This window comes from Dromiciops gliroides, chromosome 2 (genome assembly GCF_019393635.1).
Source record: "Dromiciops gliroides isolate mDroGli1 chromosome 2, mDroGli1.pri, whole genome shotgun sequence".
Classification (NCBI taxonomy): domain Eukaryota; kingdom Metazoa; phylum Chordata; class Mammalia; order Microbiotheria; family Microbiotheriidae; genus Dromiciops; species Dromiciops gliroides.
Genome location: NC_057862.1, coordinates 692,217,383 through 692,244,754, shown reverse-complemented (window position 1 = coordinate 692,244,754; position 27,372 = coordinate 692,217,383). Strand labels below are relative to the sequence as shown.

Here is a 27,372-nt window from a genome sequence, read left to right as displayed (position 1 = left end):
AGGCTACACATGAGTAAATATTTCTTCAAATTACTAAAGTGTGTCTTTATTTAAGTCAAGAACATTCTATAATTGTATTAATAGACTTCTATGTATCTCGGTGGGGAGACTACAAATGTTTTATATAATATGTAATTATTTTAATGGATTTTCTCTATCTCTTGTGTATGTGTGTTTGTGTATTCATTCTGAAGACTTATGTAAATTTATTTTGCCTTCAGAATCTTTGATGAAAGTACTATTTCAACTAGCTTAGCTCTCTAAAATTCTCTTTGTAATAATTTTATCATTTCTTCAGCAAAAAAGCAATATATTTATTTTCATTTTTTACCCATACCCTTTCCTTCTATTTATTTTTTTGTCATCACTATAACTATGGTTTTTAGCCCTTCTTTACCTTCTGATCTTAAGGGAAAGGGCTCTAATTTATTACTATTGCATATGATGCTGACTCTATATATTACATATAGACTGTGCATTATGTTGAGGAATTTAATCAGATCATTTTTGCTATGTTTACCATTTCAATAGTATTAGAATTATGTTTTTTTCTTTGTTTGCTAGAATTCAATTTTTAAATGCATTTTGTCCTTCCTTCACTCCTTAACCCCCTCCTCCCAATTGGGAGCTATTTATTTATGATTTGTTCATTTTTTCCCTGAAATTACATTGTAAATCCTCTATTTCTTGTTCTATTAGCCAAGCAATTTTATGTTTGTAAATAATCAACTCTTTCGGCTCTTGTCAGTTGTAGAGGTGTATAATCCGACAAAATGTTTTTTAATAATATTCTTATTTTCATTTATTGTGAATTTTCCTTTTTGACATTTCATAGATACTTTGCATTCCTTTTTTTTTCTTTTTAGAAATATTAGCTAATGATTTATCTGTTTTGTTGTTTCAAAGCAACTTGAAGATTAAATAATTAATTCCTCTTCTCAAGATAATTAAAATAACATGATTTTTAGGAATTCTACTTTGATGCTTAATTGTTGTTTTAATGTTAATTTTCCTTTCATATTTTAGTTGCATACTAGATCTTTTGATGACTATGTATGTATGTGTATACACATATATTCAATGTAAATATTATAGAGTATAATATAAATAGCATTTATAATAGTTTATAAATATATATATAATGTGTATATTCAGCATAATGTATGAGTATATTTTAATGACACATATTGTGTTTATATGTACATTATGTACAGTGTATATACAGTTACACACATACACAATACAGGTATGAATAAAGATGTGTTTATATAATATATAGCATATAAATGTCATCTGTTTTACATGTTATATTTATATAATTTTATATAACATATATTAGCATGAATAGCACGTGTGTGTGTGTGTGTGTGTGTGTGTGTGTGTGTGTGTGTGTGTGTATCACATCCTCCCACACACACAGTTTTGGCTGTGTCCTTCAATATTTTGCTATGTTGGCTCATGCTTGTTATTATAATTATTGACATAATGTATTCTTTGTATCAGTTGTTCTTTCATCCAGTGATTCTTAAGCTCTAAATTCTCTATTGTTTAGTTGACTTTTTTAAATACTTTCTTCAATGATTCAATGACTGATATGCTTAATCTTATTTTTGCCTGGAAAATGAGTTAAATATTTCTGCATATTTATATTTTGGATAATGGCATACCTTAATTCTTGATTTATTGTTGTAAAGATCCTGTAATTATACTCAGGTCCTTAACTTCTTTCTTCTTCTTCCTCTTCTTCTTCTTCTTCTTCTTCTTCTTCTTCTTCTTCTTCTTCTTCTTCTTCTTCTTCTTCTTTTTCTTCTTCTTCTTCTTCTTTTAATATGTTCATTTTATTTTGGTTTGTCTATCTTTGAGAGCATTATATTAATGTCTTTGACCTGAAAAGTCAATGAGAGTTTAGTCTATTTCTCCCAATTTCTCATTTAAAATTCCAAGTATTTAGATGCTAGGCCATATGGCACATACATATTTTTTTTTAAATAAAGTTATAGTTATAGTAACTTTCAGAAACAATCTTTACATTTCTCTCTTTAGTACTTATTTTGCTGTTTTCCTTTTCATCTTTTGTTTTATGAGTTAGTCTATATCATTCACATTAAGAGTTGTGATTATTATGTTTTCTTCTATATTATTTATCCTTTTATAAAGATAACTTTCTTTGCTCTACATTTTCTACTTATTAAAGGTTATTTTCCCCTTCTAATCCTTTCTTTATCATACCACCTCCAAGCTTAGTGTTTTTGATTGTTTTTGCTTATGACTAATCCCTCTCTAAATCTCTTATCCCTATTGTTTCTCTCTTTCTGCTGCACTTGATACCTCTTGATTTCCTCTTGATTGTAATGTTTTTTACCAAAATCTTCCCAGTGTGTCTACCCTTTTTTGACTAGTCTAAATTAAAGTGAAATTCAAATGAGACACATTCCCCAAACCTTTTTACTAGTACATGGATGTGTAGATACAAAGCCCTATTATGTGATACAATAATTTCCTCCACCTTAGTGAATAATCTTCCCAATCTTTCCTTTTTTGTTCTTTTACTATCATCAAAATGAAACAATACAAATTACAAGCCTTCTGTCTTTGATTTGTTGACTCTTTATATGAATGTATGTTGTGGCTCCATTCCTTATTTTTCTTTTCTTTTTCTTTTTTTTTCTTTTTTAGTGGGGGGATTGGGAGGTGGGGGGGGGGAGGAACAGAACAAGTTTTAGTTTGCATGTGTTCAACATATTGAGATCTTAACTACCTTGTTAAGGTCTTTTCTTTAGTCCTGTTGGCCTCCCATTGCCCAGAGCATGATTCTGACATCTCTTCTCCTCTAAAGAAAGATGGTATTGTGGTGATTTCCTTTGCTACAGAGGCATTTCCTTTGCCTTTTATCAAAATAAAATGACATGCTCCTCAGTCATTAGCCATGGTGTGATTCTTTTCTTCCTAACAAATATATTATCCTCTTTCCAAAGATGGTGATAAGGCTCATTTCTTTCAACTGACCAGAAAGATGGGTTATATTCTCAGTAATCTCACTGAGCCTCTTTTCTTCATGCTGGTGGCTAAGTCAAATGCTCTTCCTCCTCTGAGGGTGCAGAATGGTGTGTTCATATGGAGAAGACTCAGTTGTAAGGTAGTAAGGGGTTGAAGGATTTAATGGTGGGAGACAGTAGAGCAAGCTAAGTTTACTACAGTGAAGACACTGTTAACAATCTCAACCAAATTTAGAAAATAGGAAAATGAGGGAATAAGATTTTCTTCAGAAATAATTTACTATGACTTTATTAAAGATATTTCATGTGTTTATTAAATTTTAAATGATGGTAACACATCTTTAGGTAGTCTATTATTTAATTTCCACCTTTGTCTGCTTTGTTTGCTTTTTTGTATAGTATTGTCAGCCATCTGATCAAAATGTTTTTGAAAGACAATATTTTATTTCTTTGCATTTCTTCTTGAATTCTGAATAACTGGTTTTGGGTTCAGAACTAATAATATTCTGAACTTCATATCCTGTTACTTTTTTGTCTAGTTACATGACTTGGTACATGGGAATAATATTGCTCTAAGTATCTACATAACAAGGTTATTAAACTAAAAATGAGAAAATAGATGTAAATGCTTTGCAATATTTAAAACGCTGTATAAACTGAAGATGACTACATGCTAGAATATAAACTCATCTGTAGGCTGTTATAAAGACCTGTGGTGAGAGATTATAAGCAGTATTGTCCTGGAAAATATTTATACAAAGCTTAGAAATAGATTCAATCAAGAAAATCATCCCAAAGGATTTTAAAGATAAACTTGCAGAATGAAAAGAGGACAGAAGAAGAAAACTATCTGAATAGATTTTTTTGTGGTGGGGCAATGAGGATTAAGTGACTTGCCGAGGGTCACACAGCTAGTAAGTGTCAAGTGTCTGAATCCAGATTTGAACTCAGGTCCTCCTGAATCCAGGACCTGTGCTTAATCCACTGCACCACCTAGCTGCCCCTGAATAGATTTTTTAACAACAAAGTAATCTTTTTTTACTTCAAAGCACAGTGGAGTCAGCACACTTTCACTCTCACATCATTGTGCTGGATATGCATTTGGAAGAAGCAGAAATAGCACAGAAGAAAACTAGAAAACTAAAAAAAAATAATCTGTGATATCATTGATTTGGCATTTGTCTATAATGCACAAAGGGTGACATCAATTCCTGCCCACCTTGTGTTTCCCTTATATCTCTTCACAGAATTCCACGGCAGGTGGTTTATCCAACATATTTTAGGCCCTTGTTTTTCTCCTGACATTCATACAGAAATGGTGGAGGAGGCAGGTTGTCTAACTGTCATGATTCCTGTTTGACATGTGGCCAATCCATTCTAAATGTCTCATATATAACTTTGTTAACAAATTGTATTCATGATTTTAATGAAAATTCTCATTTGTTTTTGTTGTTTTAACTTTCACTAACTATGGCACCTTCTATTGCCTTCTATGTCTTATTCCTTTGAGTTTCTTCTGGGGTAGGGATACTATACATTGTGGAGGCATATAAGAACACTGAGAAAACAATATTATTGACAACATGGACCTTGGCTTTCTTGGTAAATTTATCATTGGTGTTATCTATTGCAGATATTATTATGCAGTATGCAAGAGACAAGTGTTTCCTCTCTCTCTCTCTCTCTCTCTCTCTCTCTCTCTCTCTCTCTCTCTCTCTCTCTCTCTCTCTCTCATGTGTCTCTGTGTACCTGTATCATAGCTCCTAATGGAAATACAAAGTTAGCTTCCTGCAAGCCTCTTGTCACAACAATTACTTTCGCACTTTCCAGAGTGTCCTCAGAAACAGGTTAGCACAAGTCTTCTTCCTTTTCCTGAACGTACTATATTTTTGATTCATGAACATTGAATCCATAGCAAACAGCATGACAACTCATGCCTGGATGTAGTTCATCTAATATATTTAGCACATGTATTTTCTCTGTAAGATACATCACAGCCTTCTTGCAGTTGTGAATGCTAGAAAGTACTACAAAGCTGTGCTTAGGGGCTATTTTAAACAGCAAAATCACCAACAAAAGGCAGGAAAATGTGAAAAATATAGCACTGAAGAGACTGCAAAAAGGGCACATATTTCTAGTTCTCCTTTTGAAATCTGAAACCAGAAGGCAGGAAGGCATTGTTAAATGATGTCACCTCAGCTGCAATTCTGAGTCCTGGGCAACTCTTGTATTTTACAAACACTTTGTGCTTGTCAATGAATGACTTCAAAAGTGCCATGTATATGGATTTTGTGATTATAAATACATTTTAATGACTAGGCAACTTTGAAAACATGGAATCTAGGAATAATGAGTAGCTATCTTAATTAAGTGTATGTGTATATATGTATGTCTATACATATGTATGTATGTATGTATGGGAACTGCCAAGCATTCCTTTTCTACTGCAGAGAGTGTAGCTCCTATGATTAGGCCACATTGTTCAAATGACAAATGTACACGTGCCAAAGGGACTATTTGATGGAAAACTCACAGAAGGCAAGTGCTCACATGGTGGTAAGAACAAGCCATGTAAGGACACTCTGAACGTCATGGTGTGTCCTCATTAGAGAAGGTGCTGGGCTCTATGAGCCAAGTGTAATTGAAGTAGACAAAAAAAAGTGAGATGCATAAATTTAAAGATTTCTTGAAAGGTCACTAATATCCCAGAGACACTGCTGACCATGGTACTCAGGGAGCTCTTTTGCTCTCCCTGCTGTAGCCCCAGATTTACAATCTTTAAACTTCCACATAAATTACCATAATTGTTGTTTATGTCATTTCTGAGAGTTATTTTATATTTTTCATGGAAAATTATTAAATACTTGTGAAGTCAGTGATGTCAGATGTGAACTTGACTTTTTTTTCTCCTTTCTCTTTTTTTCTTTCTGTATACTAACTGTAATCTCTAACCTGGAAGGTTGTTGTTATGATATTTGTAGACTGCTTCCTAATTCCGGAAAGCTCTCACATTGCTATCAACTCTCTCCATGTCCCTTAAAATAGAATTGATTTCCTTTTCTTATGTTATTTGGTGTTGTCCATTTCCAACATTTATCAAGTGTTTTGTTTTTATGTTTTCCAAGAAAGTGTTCATATTTTGTGGGCTGAGGGTTTTGTGTATAATAAAAGTATTTGGCATCATTATTTTTATTTATTTATTCATTCAATCATTTCTTCCTTCCTTTTTTTCTTCCTTCCTTCCTTTTTTTCTTCCTTTTTTTCTTCCTTTCCTTTCTTTCTTTCTTTCTTTCTTTCTTTCTTTCTTTCTTTCTTTCTTTCTTTCTTGCAGGAACATGAGGGGTAAGTGACTTGCCCAGGGTCACACAGCTAGTAAGTGTCAAGTGTCAAGTGTCTGGAGCTGGATTTGAACTCAGGTCCTCCTGAATCCAGGGCCAGTGCTTTATCCACTGCACCACCTATATGCCCACATCATTATTTTTTAAACCAAACGATGTTTCCCAAAGATTTTTTGCCACCCTTTTCCTTTCCCAATGTTATTCTGCAGTTCAACTGTGAAAATATATGTAAAGCACCTTATAAAACTTAAGGTGGTATGTGTGAATTATTTTAATTTTTTATTAAAACCCTTTTTTTCTTTCCTACATGCTTCATTAGAAGAAAAAACAGACAAAACAAAAGAAAATGTTTATTAAGCATATCCTATGTACCAGGAACTCTGTGAAAGTCTTTAAAAATGCCACCCCGGGCAGCTAGGTTGTGCAGTGAATAGAGCACTGGCCCTGAGAACCTGAGTTCAAGTCCGACCTCAGACACTTGACACTTAGTAGCTGTGTGACCCAGGGCAAGTCACAACCCCACTTGCCTCACACCCTCCCTTTGGATTATCATAGCAATCTTTGCCAGTTGGTGCTACTTTTATTCTCATTTTATTCTCACAGATTAGAAAACTGTGGCACAAAGTATTTGGAAATACCCAGGGTCACACAGCTAAGAAATGGCTAAGACTCTATTTGAACTCACATCTTCCTGATTCCTGAACCAGTTCTCATAGCAAAGAAAAAAAAAAACAATTTGCTCATTGGCATATCTATCAATATATCTGCCTATCTATCTATCTATCTATCTATCTATCTATCTATCTATCTATCTATCTATCTATCTATCTATCTATCATCTATCACCTATCTATTTATGCAATCTATATTTTTCTTTCTATCTAAATATGCATAAACACGTCATGTGCTATATTTACATATGCATATACAGAACATATTACTACACGCAAATGCATATACATGTGTGTAATGCTATATAGTATCATATATATGATTGATATGTGTATACAGACATATAAAAAGAAGTGTATATGTGTATACATACATTGTAAACAATTATATATAGGTGTATGTATGTGCATATATCCACCTCTCAGGAAGTGGATAGAATGCTTCATCCATGGTATCATAGAATCATGGAGGTTCATTGTATTTGCTTTATTTGGCCTCACAGTTCAGGTTAAATCAAAGACCTGGGTTTGAGGATTTATAGGAAATTGGTACTCAGTGCTAAAAATATTTTATTATTATATGATACAATAAGCATCAAACAAAATAACAACAAAAATAATATACATATACATGTATGCTACAATGTATACAGTGTATCTTGCCCATGGATCCAAGAAATATTCCCAGTACTAGGGGGAGAAAGTAGTTTCAAGAAGACATGCTCACATTTGGGGATCTGATAGGTAAGTCGTATGCCCTAAAAAAAGAATATGGTGGAGAACAATTGGTTCCAAATGTAACAGAGGGCATTCATAATCAGGCCTAGATGGGATGTAGAAGTTCTGGCCCCTTACTGATACCAGACTCAGGCGAGGGAAATAGATTGAGACTAGAAGTTAGGAAGGAGTTCAATTTGGCTTTCAGAGGTAGCAGCAAAGAAATGGATCACAGGCAAATGCAGTCAATTGTCATGTTATCCATTCAGAAGCTTCATGTATTAGTGTCTGAAACAAGGAAGCAAATAGGAAAATTGCAAAATAATTTTCAAATCTCTTTACATATATACTCTATGCACATTTGGACCACTTAGTCTAAATTAATCTCTCCCTCTCTCTCTCCCTCTCTCTCTCTCTCTCTCCCTCCCTCTCTCTCTCTCTCTCTCTCTCTCTCTCTCTCTCTCTCACTTGTATGTGTGTATACAGAAACATGCACATATATAATTATAACTATAGCAAAGAATATGTAATTTAAATTACCACAATATTGCTCATAGCCGTTATAGCTTTTAAAGCTATTTTGGTAGTTTTTATGTTATAGAAATTGTTTTCTTGGTTCAGTTCAGTTCATTCTGCTTTGGTTTATATAAGTCTTCAAAGTTTTTCATTTTTGTAATATTGGTGGTCTAATATAAATTGTTCTACTAATTCTCTTTTTTTTTTGGGGGGGGCAATGGGGCTAAGTGAGTTGCCCAGGGTCACACAGCTAGTAAGTGTCAAGTGCCTGAGGCCGAATTTGAACTCACGTCCTCCTGAATCTAGGGCCAGTGCTTTATCCACTGCACCACCTGGGTGCCCCCCTAATTCTCTTTCTATTGTTATTGATAAGCAGGTTTCTCAGATAGTTTTCACATCCTGAGTGTTGACATTTTTATCATCACTCTAAGAATTCACTAGAAAATTCCCCTAAAAAGACAACCTACAAGCAATGGATTTTGCCACTTGCATTCAGTCTCTGTTCTCTGGGCAGGTGCCACAACCTGTGGGGCACAGCAGTGATGTTATCTCTCCTTGTAGCTTCTGTTAACAATTTCAGATGTGCAATGAAGATAATGATTGAGACCCAATTTGCATCTTCTGATGACTTCCTCGAGAGACTAATCTCATTTTATGCAATCTCTCTTTGGGGGGGGGGGGCAATGAGGGTTAAGTGACTTGCCCAGTGTCATACAGCTAGTATCAAGTGTCTGAGGCTGAATCTGGACTCAGGTCCTCCTGAGTCCAGGGCCAGTACTTTATTCACTCTGCCACCTAGCTGCCTCACATTTTGTGCAATCTTGCCAGCACCCCTGGCATAGTCAGCATCATTTCACATTATGTGAAAATGAAGCCCCAAAAAAGGACATGACTCACCCAAGGCCACACAGGTAACAAGGAGCAAAATAAATATTTGAAGTCATGTCCCCTGCCTCAAGATACATTGTACTTTACAGTAAAGCAGAGTGGCTTCCAACCTCTCAATCTCCTGGTACCACAGGGAATCTTGGAATATTATCCCAGGAATCTAATTAGACTGGTTGCAAACACTTACACCAAGGCAAGATTGTCCTCCTTAGTTCTCACTACCCAAGCTCTTGCTTATTTCTCTCCTGAGCTGACCCCATCAAAGTGAGGGCAACCATCACACAGTGTGTGTAATCACTTGTTTCTCTGGCACCATCAGGAATCTCACAGGGGACTTTGCAACAATATTTACCAACTTCTTTAACACTTTTTCACAGAGTCTTCTGACACCTCCAATCTCACAGCAAAATTATCCAAATATTGAAAATTTTCTTATTTATAATTGTGCCATTATACCTTCAGAAATTTCACATTCATGTACCATGCCAGGTGGAGATTCATTAATGGGCTTCCAAAAAAAATGCTGAAATATATTCCTGAAGGTTTTTTTTTTTCATTTTCAAGAACTTTCTCTTTGCTCCATTTCCTCCATAGCGCTTCAATTATGTTACCTCTGCCAATGTCCAGAGCCCTGGACTTAAAGTCACTGAGAACAAGTTTGTAATCCTTTACCAGATATTTAAGCACTGTGGGACTCACAAAAGTCCCTTAACCAAGCTTAGCCTCAGGTTTCTCAGGTGTAAAATAGAGATTATATCTGATTCTGCCTTTGAGGATTGTCACAAGGAGGATCAAATGAGATAATGTCTAGAAAGTGCTTTGTAAAACTGAAGGGCTGGATCAGTGCAGGTCATTGTTGCTATTTATTAGCAGATTAACTTTAAAATAAAAAAAAACTGCTTTCTCCTGTTTTCTTCTTTCCCATAAACATGAGCTTGCATAGATTTCAAAAAAGTGGTAATTATTAAAGAGGAAATTTGGAAGCCATGTGTAGAAATTTTATTTTTCAAAAAAATATTAATATTTCACATTTTATACTACTTAATGGTTTTCAATTTTTTTTTCAAAATGACTCATTAAAATAGGTAAATTCACAGGTATCCCCATTTTAGAAAGGGGGAAACTGAGGTTTAGGAAGAGGAAGTGACAGTCAATCTCACATTATGATCTCTAACCCTAGTATGTTTATACTGACAGACAAGCAAATATATATATATATATATATATATATATGTGTGTGTGTGTGTGTGTGCATATATAGATGAATGCATACATTCATAAAATACCTTCCTATATTATCAATTTATATGAGTCTTAGGAAAAGTTCCATTACACTGATTGGGTTGTTAATTCTCTCACTGATGTCACCAAAGTCCAATGGACTAGCATTTGAAGCTTCCTGCAGCTCTTCCTTCATGTTAATGAGACTGTATTAAGACAACTCCATCTCCTTCTAGGTTGCCCTTCTTATAAATCTGCATAGGACTTTTTCTGCCATGCCAAAGAAACCTGTTCACCTTAGAAGCTCACTCCACCTCTGGAGTATTTCTCACATTGGAATTACCATCAGGGCCTAGAAACTTTCCTTCTGATTGCTCCTCCTAGAATCTCCATTTTTAGCAGCTGATCAATGTCAAGCATGTCTCCATTCTTCTCCAGGCTACATTGCTGACATGTCCACGAGCCTTTCTCTACCGTGCCACACAGTAAGGCTACCTTCACCTTTTCCCCACTGCATTCCTGTTTTTCAACTCCCTTTTCTTTGTATTCTCACACTGGAATGGAAACTACTTGAGGAACTCACTACTAATATTTATATCCCCAGAGCTTTGCACAGTTCCTGGGCACAGTAAGACTAATAAATAATTGTTCACTAAGTGATTATATGTTTGCGCATATAACATTTGAACTATTACTGACTTTGACTGAGAAATCCCTACTTTCCTTCTGCTGCTGCTAGTATAACCACCACCACCACCATCACTACTATTACTGCCACTATTATTTCTTCTTCTTCTTCTCCTCCTCCTCCTTCTTCTTCGTCTTCTTTGTATTTCTTATTTCTTCTTCCTCCTCTTCCACCTCCTCCTCCTCCTCCTTCTTCTTCTTTGTCTTCTTTGTGTTTCTTATTTCTTCTTCCTCCTCTTCCCCCTCCTCCTCCTCCTCCCTCCTCCTTCTTCTCTCCTACCACAACCATTGCTGCTCCTGCTTCTCCTCTTCCTCCTCCTACTGCCACTACTGCAATAATATAATAATTACAGGGATGGTGATGATGATGATGGCGGTCATGAATATAATTTAAAACTAAAATATTCTCCAAAGCAAAATCCACCTCTCTACAGTAAAAAACACTATGAACCCTGAGTTCCAGGACCTGGTTTTGAATTCTCTCTCTGACATTTACCATCAGTATGACCTTGGGCAAGTCACTTAACTGTCTTTGCCCTCAGTTTTGTTAACTGCAAAAGATGGAGCTTAGTTGTACTGGATTTTGACGTCCTTTGTAGCTCAAGATCTATCACCCATTGTAATTGACTTTGGATGTCAACTTTTTCACTAGGAAGAAGAATTTCTATTGGACCAAGTCTGAAAGGAATCCTTTGTAATGAGATCAAATACCAAAGTAAAAGATGGGACAAGATTCCAGGCTGAGAGGTTAGGGGAAAGGTAGGATAAAAAGATTGTGAAATGGGGAGTGAGCTTAAAGAGGAAAGAATGGGAGTGACCTGGAGGTCAATAGACAACAGCTACCAGGATTTTGATGAGGTGGTAGGGATAGCCTGGGTAGATCTCAAAGGAGATGAGGTTACTAAGTGATAGTAGAAAAAGAATCTGAAAGAGGGAATGTAGAGTATTCTAACTTCTACCTCACTGTCAATGAATAAATGTGCAGCCAGTGATGGAGAGGTGTCCAAGGTGGCCAGGTAGGCTATGTTATCAGTAGGGTACCGGATGTCAATGATTGACAGAAGGTGGAAGGAGCGGGAATGGAAAAAAAAAATAAGATGAAAGTAAGTCCATAACCTATGGAGCAAATATTCCAGAGACCACAGTATACTGACAAATAAGCTTATGAAACATGTGTGACAGATGAACTGGACAAAAATACAGGGAAAAAGTCAGTTATACTTCTAAAATTTAGGGAGTCAAAAATCAACAAAAGAGATCCAAAATATTGCTTTAAAATTTTTATAATATATATTTAAAGGAACAATTTGCTTTGTTTTACACTTGAAAGAGAGCTCAAATCTGTAACAGAATCAGCAATGACCTTGCCCTAGGCAGGGACTTGGTTTTTAATGGAACTGCCAATATTTCTTGGGTGTTGGGCCTTGGGTAAGTCATTTTCCACTCCTTGAGCCTTCTTTTCCTCATTTGTATAGGGCCAATTATACTACCTATTTGCACTATATGACACTTTTAGGGTAAATGGCTAAAGCACCACAGGATTCTGGGATATCATTATGAAAATTAGATACACTCCCCAAAAGTTGTTGAGGAGACAGTTTAGAGTAAATTGAATCATGTGTCTTGGCTCACTCCTAGGAAAGAGTAATTCATCTGTCTATGCCAATAAAACAAGTCATTTGTTCTTATTACAAAGGTGTGTTGTGATATTTATTTTTGCAAGGCACATTCTTGATGAACTCCTAACTTGCATACCATCTCAGAGAAGAAAAGATTACTAGGCCAGTAGCCAGGATACCTGCATTTGATTCTTGATGCCTTCCCTATTTGGACAAGTGACCAAAATTTGAATACCCCCCCTACCCCCCAGTGGCTTAACAAAAAGATATAAAAAGTTGTTATTGTGTACAATGTCATCATTGCCTGAACTTAGAAAAGAAGTCACTTACTCTCACTGGGTCTCATTTTCTTTATTTATATAAAGGAAGTCATATATTTTTCAAGTCAATGTCATCTCTCCAAACAAAATGAAACAAAGGACTTATTTCTAAGTGCCATTGATATAGCTAAAGATGTTATAGATATAGAGGTTTTAAATATAGGTGTTAGATATATATATAGATATTAAATATAGATATGTGTATCATATAGACTGACATAAATTGATAAATATATCTATATATCTATAACGATATATGCATTTATATGTATATATGTGTGTACACATATATACACAGACATGCATACATACAAAATACATACACATATATAGGCACACATGAAACAGACAAATAGGGATATATGTATGCACACATGCACATGCATGATATATGCATGTGTGTGTTATATACATACAAGCATGTACATTGATATTCATCTGTACATAAACACTTTCCAGCTTCAGATTCTCTAGTAGGTTGCTGACCCTGTGGTGTAACATGAATTCTTCCATCAATATTGTGAAGCCTATGGGCCCTTTCTTAGAATCATGCTGTTAAATGAAGAAAATTAAATACCTAGCATTTTTGTTGGTTTTTTGTGGGGCAATGGGGGTTAAGTGACTTGCCCAGGGTCACACAGCTAGTAAGTGTCAACTGTCTGAGGCCGGATTTGAACTCAGGTCCTCCTGAATCCAGGGCCAGTGCTCTATCCACTGTGTCACCTAACTGCCCCACCTTCCCTTTTTAAATCCCCACAAATTATCCCTTTAATAATATGTATCAAATCATTGTCAAAAACTGATATTGAGAGCTCACTGGCCTATCCTGTGAAGACCATGCCCTATTCCTCTTTTTGTATACAGATATGCCCCTAGGTCACATAGACCAGGTGGAGGAGAATTCTCAGGAAGCTGTAGGATCCTTCTCTTACAGGTGATGAATGGGGCCTCAGATGCTCAAGCAAGTACTTCTCCTTGGTTCAATGTAGAGTTTGGATCCTCTGTGGGGTTTTATGCATTGGACCTTCAAGCTGAAGGCCTACTTTGCAAACTAGTTATGATACACCACTCTGAAGGACATGTTTTCCAGATAACCTGTCTGCTTCTGGGAAGGTCCTGAAGATGCCTTCAGTGAACACATCAAAGAGGGACTTATATCCTCATGTTCTTATTTAGTTTCAAAAAGCAAACATTTAATCTACTTGCACAATAATCTACAATCCATTAGATTTAAGGAAATAATAGGATAGTGGCTTGTCTTAGAAGCATTTCTTTGAAGTCTATCAGGAAGGATAAGAAAATTGATATAAGATAGGGATGATAAAGGTAATGATGGAAATTTGGTAGCAATTTTATGTTTTGCAAAATCTCTAAAATAGTATTTCACTTGACCTTCTCCACAACCACATCAGATAGATGTTATCATGACCATTTTATAGACAAGCAAACTGAGAATGACATTGGCTAAGTGATTTACTCACAGTCAACAAGAAAGCAAGTCACCAAACAGGGATTTGAGCCCATGCCTTTGAATTCTAACTTGCAAATTCTATCTATTAGTCTATTAATCAGAAGAAGCTGTGACTCTTAAATGCAGGTCTTTTGATTCACTTGCTCTAGAGTCTTGGGACATGGGTTCACATCCATGATCTGATGCTTACTGTCAGGGTGTGAGACCTTGGGCAACCATACTCAGCTTTAGTTTGCTCAGATATAATATTTAAAGGGTTAATTTGACACCAACTCCTTAGTGGTCATTTCCAGCTGTAACACTATGAACCTCTGGTCGTAGACACTGGAGTGTTCAGAAAAGACTCATTAGACACTTGCTATGTTCTGGGTTCTGTAGAAAGTTCTGGGGATAGAGAGCAATTTGGAATTATGTCCATACCCTTTGACCCAGAAATGCCACTATTGGGGCTTTTTTCCTGAAGAGATCATAAAAAGGGAAAAGGCCCCACATGTACAAAAATATTTATACCTACTCTTTTTGTGGTGGCAAGGAATTAGAAATTGAGAGGCTGCCCATCATTTGAGGAATGGCTGGACAAGTTGTGGTAAAGGAATGTAATGGAATTTTATTGTGCTGTAAGAAATGATGAGCAGGAAGATTTTAGAGAAACCTGGAAGGCCTTGCATGAACTGATGATGAGTGAGATAAGCAGAACCAGGAGAACAATTTTACACAGTATCATCAACATTATGTACTCATCAACTGTGACAGACTTGATTCTTCTCGGCAATACAACAATACAAGATAGTTCCAAAGAACTAATGATGGAAAATCTCTCCAAATCCAGAAAAAAAAGAACCGTGGAATATGCATGCTGATTGAACCATAATATTTGTTTTTAGTGCTGTTGTTTTTCTTTTTTGAAGTTTTTCCGTTTTGCTCTGATCCTCTTATAACATGACTAATGCAGAAATATGTTTAATGTTATTGTACATATATAACATATATCAGATTTCTTGCTGTCTTTGGGGAGGGGGGAAGTGAGGGGAGAAGGGAGAAAAATTTGAAACTAGAAATCTTATAAAAACAAAAGTTGAAAACTATATCTACATGTAACTGGAAAATAATAAAATACTTTTATAATTTAAAAAAAGTACTGGGGATAAAAGAAAAAAAATCAGTGCCTACCCTCAAGTAACTCATAGTCAAATGAGGAGAGAAACATCATTCTCCTAGTATTTTAAGATACTTTGTTCAAGATTCAAGTTTTAATGGAGGGAATATTACACACATGCATTAATAGTGAATATTTCTCCCAGAAATTGTTTAATCTTCATTTTCTGATTCAGTTCAAATAATCTCAAAATGGAATTCATCATCACTTTAGGCCTCTTCCTTTATTCTGTATTTCTTTCCTTTTTTAAAAAACTTAGGCATCTGATCACTTCCAGCATTTTCAATTTTCTTGGCTCCTTTGCTGAATGGAATAGCAATCTCTTATCCCCTCTCACATTTAGTGCAAGCTTCATGTTCTCAAGCACTCAATCTACAGATGATGTGATAAGAACCCTTCACTGTCTTGGGCAAACATTTCAGTTTGGAGGCCAGGATAATGATTTATCCTTGCTGTAGTTTGATGACCACTCCAGTTAAAAGCTTGAGTGTTCACTAGAGTAGACAGAAAGGTGTCATGTCCCCAGAACCATCAAGGGTTTGTTGTTACAATTGTAATTCTTTACAATAACAAAAATTATTGTCAGTTGCTCATAGAGTTGGCCATTACCCTGGAGAGTGATGCCAATGGTGCTGATAGGGCACTGCCCAGATGACCTCTAGTTCATTCAGAGCCAGACCACTTTAATCCATCAACTAAGAAACATGTTTTAAGTGCCTACTAAGTGCCAGACTCTGCTAGGTACTGCTCATATAAAGACAGAGGACAGTCCTTCTCCTTATGGAGCTTCCATTCCATCAAGAGAGAAAGCATGACTGTATTAACTTATAAAAAATATACTTTGAACTATATGCAGAAATGGATATATATTGTATAAGCACTTATGTACACATGTATGTGTATGTGTGTTTGTTAATGTCTAGGCTTGTACATATGAGTTGTGTATAATATATGTGTGTATCTATCTCCCATATTTTATGTCTTAGATCAACTTGATATTATACTTTAGGCCAATGTGTCCATTTTTATTATTATATCTTTCATATTCTCCCATGTCATCTGCTAGCTTGACCTTATAATAATTATGCTATTTCATTTTTTTTCTCTTTTACACTGGTACCTTCTTAGTTGCCTACAAATAGGCCATCTTTCCTATCCTTAATGTATGTATTTATGCACATGTATACATGCTTACACACATATGCTTCATGCGATCGTCCTCTCTTAAGCTATTATCTCAACCTGTCCTGTCCTATCCTGTCCTGTCCTGTCCTGTCCTATCTTATTCTCCTATCATATCCTATCTTGACCAATTTTCTCAGGCAAATCCCAAGAAAAAGCTATCTATACTTTATTTGACTTTTCTCATTTCTCCTCATGAGGATATGAACTCTCCCTCTTTCCTATCTTGGATCACCATCTATCTGTTCACACACAGACACAGACACAGACACAGACACAGACACACACACACACACACACACACACAGATCAACCCAAGGCATCTACGCTTGCTATCTCTCCATAATTTCTCAGAAACTGTTGTTGGTTTCAGATTGTTTAGGTTTCCAACCTAATGATTTTAATGGCCCCTGTATGGACAAATTTTTCTCATTTTCCTGGAGGGCATGAATTATCTCTAGAGGACAGGTATTTATCTTTCTAAAGATTGTGGCACCCTAATTTGTTTACATAATTCAACTGTCCCTTCTAGAATATTTTAAATATGAAATAGATGAATCAATTGGTTAAAATTGTAGTGCTTTCCAATGAGCAAACAACTGAGAGAAAGCAGAGAATGTAGTAAATACATGGTGCATATTTGGACAAATTTAATATTTTAACTGTGGTGGCAATAGATATACCCTAAACATTGAATTTATTTTATAACCTATTGCTCCCATAGTCAAACACCCATATGTGTAGTCTTATAGTTTGTCACCCAAAATGATATATTTCATGTAGTCATATGTCAAATATACATACCATTCCAAGGACGTTCTGTCTAGAGCAGGGAAGTTTATGATAACCACTTTTATCATACTCTCAGATCATTTAAATGCTGCTGTCAGATTCCTTGTTGAGTATATAAAGTGAAAACAAATCAAGAAAGGGATCTTCGGACCATGAGCAGGAGCTGCAAAGAAAAGCAGACAGGGCTACTGAAGGAATAGGTTGAAAAGAAAATTAAAAAAAAACAAAAAACAAAGATTTTGGGTGTTTTCATAGAAGAATCAAGAATCTGAACAATGAGTGATGTGTTTGAAGATAGCTTGCTATTTTTCATCTTCAGTTGTGTGGAAAACCATATGAAAGACCAAGGCTCCTCTCACTGTAGGTAATGCTCTCATATAAGCAGTGATTAATTGTCCTGGATTATGTCACTCATATTCAAGTTAGTTACCTATCATCGTTTTCACCATGAAGTCTCCTGAGTGCTCCTTCCCACAAATTGAAATTTTATTTTACCTTCCAGGCTGATAAACGTGGCTTCTCATGGAAGATCCCTTTAATGGGACAGATTTAAATGATAAAAAAAATCCATTAAAAAAGCCATGGATAGAAGTCAAGAGAATGATGATTATTGAAAAATCCACAGGGTTTGGGAGAGACTGGTCCTTCAATGCGTATGTGCCTTCATGTGCTTTGAGGCACAAGTAAAGGAGCTTAAGAAATACATGTGTCAGGGGCAGCTAGGTGGCACAGTGGATAAAGCACCGGCCCTGGATTCAGGAGTTCCTGAGTTCAAATCTGGCCTCAGACACTTGACACTTACTACCTGTGTGACCCTGGGCAAGTCACTTAACCCTCATTGCCCCGCAAAAAAAAAAAAAAATACATGTGTGGGGTGGGGGGCAGCTAGGTGTCACAGTGTATAGAGCACCAGCCCTGGAGTCAGGAGAACCTGAGTTCAAATCTGGACTCAGACACTTAACACTTACTAGCTGTGTAACCCTGGGTAAGTCACTTAACCCCAATTCCCTCACCAAAAAAAAAAAAGAATAAGAAGAAGGACATGGGGAATATGGCATAAAGATATGAATTAGAAGAAGTATACAATGAGGGAAACTTGGATGGTTTGTGGGAATATCACACTGAAGAGATTTCAGATGAAGAATTGACTCAATTTGATAAATACCCTTTGTCAGAGGAAAAAGAAAAGGGAGAAATATCACTTAACAAACCTGAAAGCAAGACCTTCAAAAAATGAAGACAAAGGCACAGGGAAGCACAGACATTTATTTCTAGGGAAAGCATGACCCCCAATTTGAAAGGTGCATGATGGGAAATTATGAGTCTAAGGATGGTGATAATAGTAATAATAGGTAGTGCTTTAGGGTTGGCAAATCACTTTTTATATAACTCATGTTAAAATAAACCCAATTAAATAAAAACAGAGGAAAAAATTCAATACTGCAGTGAGCTCTAGAGCTCTCATTAATAAAGTGATAATAACCATAGCTAGCATTTATAGACCACTTCTTCAGTTGTTTGTTGTTGTTGACTCACCTCAGTCATGTCTGACTCTCTGTGACCCCATTTAGAGTTTTCTTGGCAAAGATGCTGGAGTGCTTTGCCATTTCATTTTCCAACTCATTTTCCAGAGGAGGAAACTGATGCTCATATGGCCAATTGACTTAGCCAGGGTCACACAACTAGTGTCTGAAGTCACATTTGAACTCAGGTCCAAGGTTTGCAAAGCATTATATGTATTAGCCCATTTCAACCTGACAAGTTGAACAACTATTTTTATCCTACCATGTTCTAGAAACTCTGCCAAACAGAAAAGGAAATGAAAGATTATTTTAAAAGTCTGTACTCTCAAGGAACTCACATTCTAATAATGGGGACAACATGAAAATACCTATCTATGTAAAGAATAAGTTGGAGAACATCAACAGAAAAGATGCTGGTATTAAGGGAGATTAGGATAGGCCGATTCAGGTCTAAGGAAGACTTTTAAGTGGGACTTGAGGGAAATCAGGAGGCAGAAATGAGGAGGAAAAACAGCCCAGGCATGGGGATCCTTACCCAACCTTTAGGTTAGATGTATTTGTTATCCCTTTTTTAGAGAAGACAAAATGGAGGTTTATTACCCATATCTATGATTTTTTTTTTTGTGAGGCAATTGGGGTTAAACGACTTGCCCAGGGTCACACAGCTAGTAAGTGTTAAGTGTCTGAGGCCAGATATGAACTCAGATCCTCCTGACTCCAGGGCCATTGCTCTATCCACTGTGCCACCTAGCTGCCCCTCTATGATTCTGTAAAATGGAAAAAAAAATTACATTGACATTGAGAGCATACTTGTTGATGTTATCTCTCAAGAAAGGAAGGGACAAAAGTTTATTAAAGATCTACTATATGCAAGATGGTGATATGGACATTGGAAACACAAAGGCAAGAACAGAAAGCACTATGTCTTCATTGCAGGCATATTCTCACATCAGTGCACATTAGTCTCCCATTATACAGTTAACAGAAAGTGGCAAAGGATAGACAATACCACTGTACTTAATGTTTGTTTATTATAAAAGAAGTATTTTATTTGATAGAACAAAACAGCTTTCAAGATTCTCATCTGACAGGTTATCTCCCATGCATACATCAAAATTATGTAAGATTAAATTTGAAGATATAAAATCAGATATAAATATGAAAAATGATTCTGTGATCATCAGCATCTGGTGGAGAACTGAGAAATGGATGTATGCCAAAAAATGTTTACCGAAATGCTGGAAGATGTCACTTGTAGAATTTAAATATTCTCTATAGCTTTTGCAATCATCCACATGTACTTGTTTGCAGCTAGTCTTGTGCTGTTGGAATCAGAGTATGTCAGAACCTTCTTTACATACAATAAGTTCAAAATATTTAAATCTTATCATCCATAAAGAAAAAAAAAGAAGTGGATAACAAATGGATATTGTCCAGAATATGAATATATATATATATGTATATACACATATATACATACACATATGACCTCATTCATGTATATTCAAATGTGCATGGATGTGGATGTGGGGGGGGATGGAGGCATATTTATGAATGTATACATGTTTTTACACACACATACCTTGGATAGTCATTACAAATGGAAATCAAGGTATAATATTCAGAAACTCATCATTCTACAATTTGAAATCAACTTGACCATCATAATGCCTCAGATAAATTCCTATCCTGTCTTCATGATTTCATCATACTCTTATGCCAAATGACCAACTCCACCTTTTCACTTCCTTTTATGTGTTTTCTACCACATTATATTGCAGGTCTGCAGATCCCTCCAGGATGGAGGCTATGTCTTTATTTTTTAATCTTTAGTGCTTAGCAAAGTGCCTGATATTTAATTAGTGGCTAATAAATGTTTTTACTGACTTGAGGTGAGTCCTGAGGTAATTTATCAAGTTCTATTTCCTCTTGAAAACTTCAATGTTCTTTTAATGACTTCAAAGTGTTATTTGAAGTGAGGATTGAGTTTGCTTTCCAAAAATTAGATAATTTGAAATGAAGAACAATTATTATAATTAGACCTATGCCATATCATTGCCAGCTAAGGAATCAATTTCCACTAGAATAGATAGTCCTAGTTCTACATGAGATGACTACCTTCCCAATAGATGCCTTGTATTTCACCCTTAGGAAAGCCCTAGGCATTCTGTCTTACTCTAGTCAACCCACTGTGATACCCCCACCTTGAAAATGTTTGTACCACTGAAAAATCCCTTGCTCTGTAATTTACCTGTCAAGCACTAGAAAAGCTTGTGAGTTTGCACAGAATATATTTTGACTTGTAAAACCATGGATGACTTTGTAAATATTATAGACCTTATATTTAAATGTCAATGTTTAAGCAAAGAGTGAAGAATGATCACTGGTCAGCAAATAGCCCAATTCCCAGTTCTTGCAGAAAATATTCCAAATGGATTTATGGAGTTTTAAGTAGAGATTTAGCACTGTTCTTGAGTATTTCACAACTTTAGTAACTATCTCAAATTTGTTGAGGGGAGCCAGGGCCCTTCCCAGAAAACATCTGGAACTATCGAGAGCCAGAAAGCCATGTCAACTGGCTATTTCAAACAGAAGGGAAGAGGATTTGGATGCAAAGGAAATATTTGTCTTTGAGACCATGAACTACAGGAGGACAGATATGGTCTGGTCTTTCCTTTATATTACCCAGTTCCACCGAACCATTTTACATAGGCTAGGCCTTTCATAAACATTTGCTGAGGTAAGTTGAAAGAAATTGAATCATTTTGTCCTGGAGTTATAAACAGAAGACTTTATATTTCAGTACTATGTTAACAAGAAATTTCAGTATTATGTTGAAAAGAAGTTTCCACAATGAGAACCTGTGAGGTAACTATTGAGTCCAATCACTATCATCCCCATTTTATAGATAAGAACACTGAGAAGCACACCAATATAAGTCCCTTACCACCATCTACCACAATTTATATAGAACCTCCTATATGCCTGGCACTATGCTAAGTGCCTTACAGGTATTATTTCATGTGGCCAAGGTCACTTTCTCCATCATCTATCTTGTGGATCTTCATTGATTCCAGTGCTGAATACTTTATGTTCCCCTTGAGTAGATTGGAGAATAAAAATGGAACAAGTCATTTGGCTCTTTCAATATGCTTTGAGTTCACTCACCCTTCTACCACACATAATTTCTACACAGAGAAAGAACAATTATATTTTTACTAATACCTCACTATTTACACCTTTGAGCCTATATCCACTCTTTTTGCTGGTCTCCAGCCACAATGGGCAGCTAGGTGGCACAGTGGATAGAGCACTGACCCTGGAGTCAAGAGGACCTGAGTTCAAATCTCAACTCAGACACTTACTAGCCATGTGACCCTGGGCAAGTCACTTAAGCCAACTGGCTCAAACATCCAAGGCCATCTCAAGTCACCCTGATGTATATCTTGCCACTGGATCCAGATGGCTCTGGAGTAGAGAGTGAGGTTGATGACCTTGCACAACCCTCCCTCACTTAAATGCAATTAACTATGAATCATGACATCACTTCAATGCCATGGTCCTCTTTGGAAATGAAGGACAATGATGGTACATGATCAAGTCTCAAAATACAATAAAATGATGATAAGGTTAATCATGATGTTAATAATAATGATAGCCACTACCTATAAGGTTAACAAAATAAACAGCTAAGTGGCATGATAGATACAATTCTGGACCTGGAGTCAGGAGGATCTGAGTTCAAATCCAGCCTCAAACACTTACTAGATGTGTAACACTGAACAAATCACATAACCCCATTTGCATCAGTTTCCTCATCTGTAAAATGAGCTGGAAAAGGAAATGGCAAAGAACTCTAATAATTTTTCCAAGAAAGCTTCCAATGGAATCATGAAGAATCAGACACATGTGAAACAACTGAACAACAATAATTATACAAGAGCTCATTTGTTCCTCATAACAAAGTCTGCAGAAATCTCACAAAGCTTATACTCCAATTATGTGATGAGCAATCATCAGCTTTGTTTTTATATAGCCCAATCACCTGGATATATTGAGAAAAAGAGGGCACTCTAGAAGATGTTAGAACCACACTTCTGAACAGATGAGAAGATCGTAAGTACTGAATGGGGAAGAGAAACAATAGAACAGCTCATATCTGATTGAGGTACTGTTTTCTCTTTCAAAAAAGAATGATTGTTGTACAAAAAGGCACAGCCAAAATGACTAACAAGTTGTTGATATACATGGTGAAAAGTGAAATGGTAAAAAAAAAAAATTCCCAGCTGCCCTGGAGGATTTCAGATATCTGGGAACTAAAATGTGAGAGAAATAATGATGGTGCATCCTGGAAGGGATTCAGTGAGAATTGAAGACTTCTGAGGTCCTTCTCACTTTGAGATGCTATTAGTCCTTAACTCACTAGTCCTAGTGTAAATGGATGAGGAGATAGGACTCATTAAAAGGACTCTGACATTGGGAAAGATTGAAAGCAAAAGGAAAAGCTGATGGCAGAGGATGAGATGAGTATCATGGAAACAGTGAACATGAACGTGGACAGATTTTAAGAGACTGTGGATGATAGAAGAATCTGGTGCACTATGATCCATGGGATCATGAAGAGTCAGAAACAACTGAATGACTGAACAACAAGAAATCATTGAAGAAGGAAAAAGGTAGTTAATAAAGTCATCATGATAAACATATCAGTCCAATGCAAACTCAAAAAGAAATGATGGCCACTGATCCATACTTAAGGAGCCTTCACATTGATTTTAGTTTTAAAAGTATAATGTTAGCTATATTTATTATAATTTTATTTATTTTGTTAAGTATTTCCCATTTATAATTTGATTTGATTTGACAAGAGAGCAGCTAGATGTCACATTGGATAGAGTGCTTGGCCTGGAGTCAATACCTGAATTCAAATCCACTCTCAGATACTTAGTAGATGTGTGACCCTGGGCAAGTCACTTAACTTTGCTTCATTTTTCTCATCTATAAAATAAGCTGGAAAAGAAAATGGAAAGCCTCTCTATAATCTTTGTCAAGAATACCTGAAAAGGGGTCACAAAGAGTTCAACACAACTGAAACTATTGAACAACAAAACATGGCTTGACAGCAGTGTTGAAGTTGACAGGAGTGCAAGGAACTTATGAGGATTGTGTTTGACACTTGTGGTCTAAGGGATCAGGCCAATACATGCCATAGGATTTGTTTGCTTACCTAATTGCATGTATTTAAAAGATCTGCTGGACCAACTGAATTTCACTTAGATGTTCCAAGGTTTCTGAGATGATTGTTGTTAATGTCTTGGAACCCACTGGCTTTTCTCCTATATTTTCATTTCCTTTCTCATTTTTATTAAGGGCGATCTCCTTTCAATTATTACTGTAGAAAATGGAGGATGATAACTTCTCCTTCACAACTTCCCAAATTAGGATAATGGGGAATGATAGCAATGGGGTGAGAAATGCAGTTCTGTGCATGCTAAGATCGTAGAGCTAAAATTCAGTTGCAGAATGTTCTCTGTGTCTCACTGTATGATTATTTTATTTAACTTTCCCCCAGGCCTAAAATGCTTTTCCCTCTTTTCTTTGCATCCTGGCATCCCTGGATTCCTTTAAGAAACAGCTAAATTGCTGTTCCCAATGTTCCCAATCTCTTAATTTGAGTGACTTCCTTCTGTTAATTACTTCCTATTTATCCTGTTTGCATGCATTTGTTTGCTTATTCCCTCTTCATTAGATTATGAGTTCTTCAAGGGCAGGAACATTCTTCCCCTTTCTTCAAGGAGCTTATATACTCTACACCAGGGAAATGGCACCTTCACTAATGAGTAAATACAAGGCAATTGGGTGGGGGAAAAAAGATATCTAGTAACCAAGGAAACAAATACAAAGAAGGTCCTAAAGCATAAAATGATTAAAGATGTCCAAATCATCATTTTTAAGAGGTCAGCTTGAACTGTTAAATCTCATATGCCTCTCATCAGTGTCAAAGATGAATTGAATTCTTATCAGCTATGAACTATGAAAAGAGTAAAAGAAAACATAGATTCAAATTTGGGGGTGAGGGGTACGTTTTGCTTTTCTTCATGAGACATATCTACACCTTCAGCCTGATATCTTAGAATATGAAACTCTTGCTAAGTTAAGAGAGGAAATGAGTCTTAATCCTTGGCACAGTCCCCTTCCACTTTGTATTTTTTTCTAAGTTCTGAAATCAGTGATGAAACAGTCTTTCCCAGCCATGAAAATCCTGAAGTGCTTTGAAAAAAAATTAAAAGCCATAGATAAGAATGCATTACTTATAGCATGATGATATACTTTATCAAAAATGAATTAAATTGGAATTGACTCAGAAGGTTCTGCCTAGATCAAAATGTATATGACAGAGGTCTATTTTTCCCCTTGGGTTTAAATTATAAGATATTAGATGGACATGAAAACTGTGAGAAATCAGGTTGGAAGATCTGAATATTCTCTTATTAAGGATTCCAGGATAGACTATTTTCACAATCACACTAGAGACGACTTTCCCATTTGATCCTAAGAGATATTTCCTTTATAGAATTCAGAAAGCTTATGAAATATGGATGTATTTAAATTTCTCTGACCCATCATTTCATTTGATAGAGAAGAGGGACTCTCCGGATGTCCCAAGTGCGAAGACACTAAAAGCTCTATGTAATCTCAGCCTGGAAATATTCTGGCATTTTAAAAGCACCATTAGGAGGTATCAGTTGTGAGATGAAAGACAATGGGGTTAGAGGCTAAAAACGTGGAAAATCAGAGCTCACATTTATCTATTGCTCTAAAGTATTTCAAATTATCTTTTCATTATTACATGAAAATGTAAGTGATATTATGTCCATTTAAGATGAGGAAACTGAGGCACGTCAAAGTTAAATGCCTTACTCTCAGTCATGCATTCATCACAGATTCACCGAAAATGATAGTCAAAAGGGACAAGACTGACTAGCGTTCAATTCATAAAAACCAAAACAGAACAAAGCAAAACAAAATCAACAAGAACAACAAAAATGGAATCCAAATAATAGCATACCTGTGAAGTAAAAATACAGCCTCGGTTGAATACCTCCACGAATGTGGACATGAGACTTGTGGCAACATTATTTATTAGAAAGCTTTCCTGACATAAAGTATACAGCGGCCTTTTTTTCATCTTCTGCTCATTGTTCTTGACTCCATCTTTTGGGGCCACATAAAAATTGTGTGTATATTAGAGAGAGGAAGAGGTACAACTGAATCTCTGCCCCAAGAGGGGGAAGGGACTTCTTTTTGGAGGGCTTTAAGCAGAGATGTGAAGAGCACTTGTCAGGAATGTTGGGATGGGTCCTCTTCTTTAAATGTAGATCAGACTACATGACTTTGAGGTCCTGGACAGCTTAGACCTCAGAGAATCCTCTGGACTCCACTTAGACCCTCTATACCAGTGTGTTATTGGCAGTTATTCAGACTTCTTGCTCAGTGCTTGATGTGGTGGCTCTCCCTTGTAAAGAATTAATTGTTATTTGAGATTTTTATGCCTTGGTGCACACTGGCCTGAGGCTCCGCAAACCATGATGCTCCACCCACTGGTTGTAGCCATTGCGATCGCACTGGCACTCCAAGTCATCACCACTCATTGACGCCCACATGGGCCTGGCAAAATTATAATGATTAGAAGCCTAGTGAGGGCAGTCATGTGACTGTCAGAGCGGCCAGACAACTGTTTGGGGGCTGTGGGGTGTTTCTGGGAATGGGGAGAAGTCGCCATTCTGGCGGGAAGCGAGAAGGCGACAAGAGCTCTGCTGTGTATTCTCAGCTGATTCCTGGGTGGTGGTATTTTTCAGGTTGTAAAATATCCCTTTCCCCATTTTATTTCCTTTCCCTTGATCCTACTGATCCTGTTTGTGTTTGTATTTTGTTTTGTTTTGTTTTGTTTTGTTTTTTAAGTTCGTTCTTGTTAAAATAAATTCTGTTCTGTTTTGAAGGAGGCTGCTGGTCTCCTTCCTTGCCCCAATATTGTAGCAAGCCGCTTAGCTAACACTCCCCAATTAAAAATTGGTCCCCACACCCTGCTCATTCATGTGGATTGTTTGGGGAAAACCCTCAGACTCCCAAAACATAAAGAAAACAATCCTTAGTTGTATCATAAGAGATCACTTCTTTCTGTCTTCAGTAACAGAATGTTCAGAGTCATTGAGCTTCAACTTCCTTTCTTGAAAAAGAAAATGACCTGTCTCTTACACCAGAGCTATAATCAGCA

The 27,372-nt window shown here is 36.3% G+C and overlaps 1 pseudogene; it reads right to left on the bottom strand.

Moving 5' to 3' along the window:
• Nucleotides 1-26,749, bottom strand: part of LOC122739653 — a 91,259-nt pseudogene extending 64,510 nt beyond the window's left edge.
• Nucleotides 26,750-27,372: the final 623 nt, after the last annotated feature.